Source organism: Myzus persicae, unplaced genomic scaffold, assembly GCF_001856785.1.
Source record: "Myzus persicae strain clone G006 unplaced genomic scaffold, MPER_G0061.0, whole genome shotgun sequence".
Classification (NCBI taxonomy): Eukaryota; Metazoa; Arthropoda; class Insecta; order Hemiptera; family Aphididae; genus Myzus; species Myzus persicae.
The window spans coordinates 4,263-4,823 of NW_019101185.1; positions in this window are offsets into that span (position 1 = coordinate 4,263).

The window sequence follows — 561 nt, forward strand, 5'->3', positions numbered from 1 at the left end:
TTTATATTATGTTCCTGTGCTCCGTGGTGGTTCTTATCACGCGTCACTGCTGCGCGGTCGACAGTGTCGTCAGCTGTTGTGTACTGACCACCCAGTGCGTGTGTAAGACGTGTTATCAATGTTGTTGTGTTCAAGTGATTGCAAAAATCCGTTCTATTAAAATTCTTTTTCAAAGTTATGTGTCACCAAAAGTTCTGGTTTTTTCTTATACTTTTGTTTTGTTGTACAGGTGACACTGTTATTCCGTGTTGTAATGTATTAGTGTGTTACCGTTAAAATCGGCCAGCTTTAAAAATGTTCTTTTTCTTTCTTTTGCGGCTGTTGCCCAGGACGGTTGTCTCCATTCGTTTTCTTGTGTTTTTTATTTCATGTTTTCAACTACGTTCGGCTGCTGCTAAAACCACATTGTTAGGGTATTAGTTTGTGATTTGATTCTGGTGAGCATCGTTCGCGCAACCTTTGTTACCCTTTTATTAATTGTTTTCCTGTTTTTAGGGTGTCATTCCTCATCAGCGTCACTGTGAATAGTGTGGTTTTGTGTTTTGTTCTATACGCAGCGGC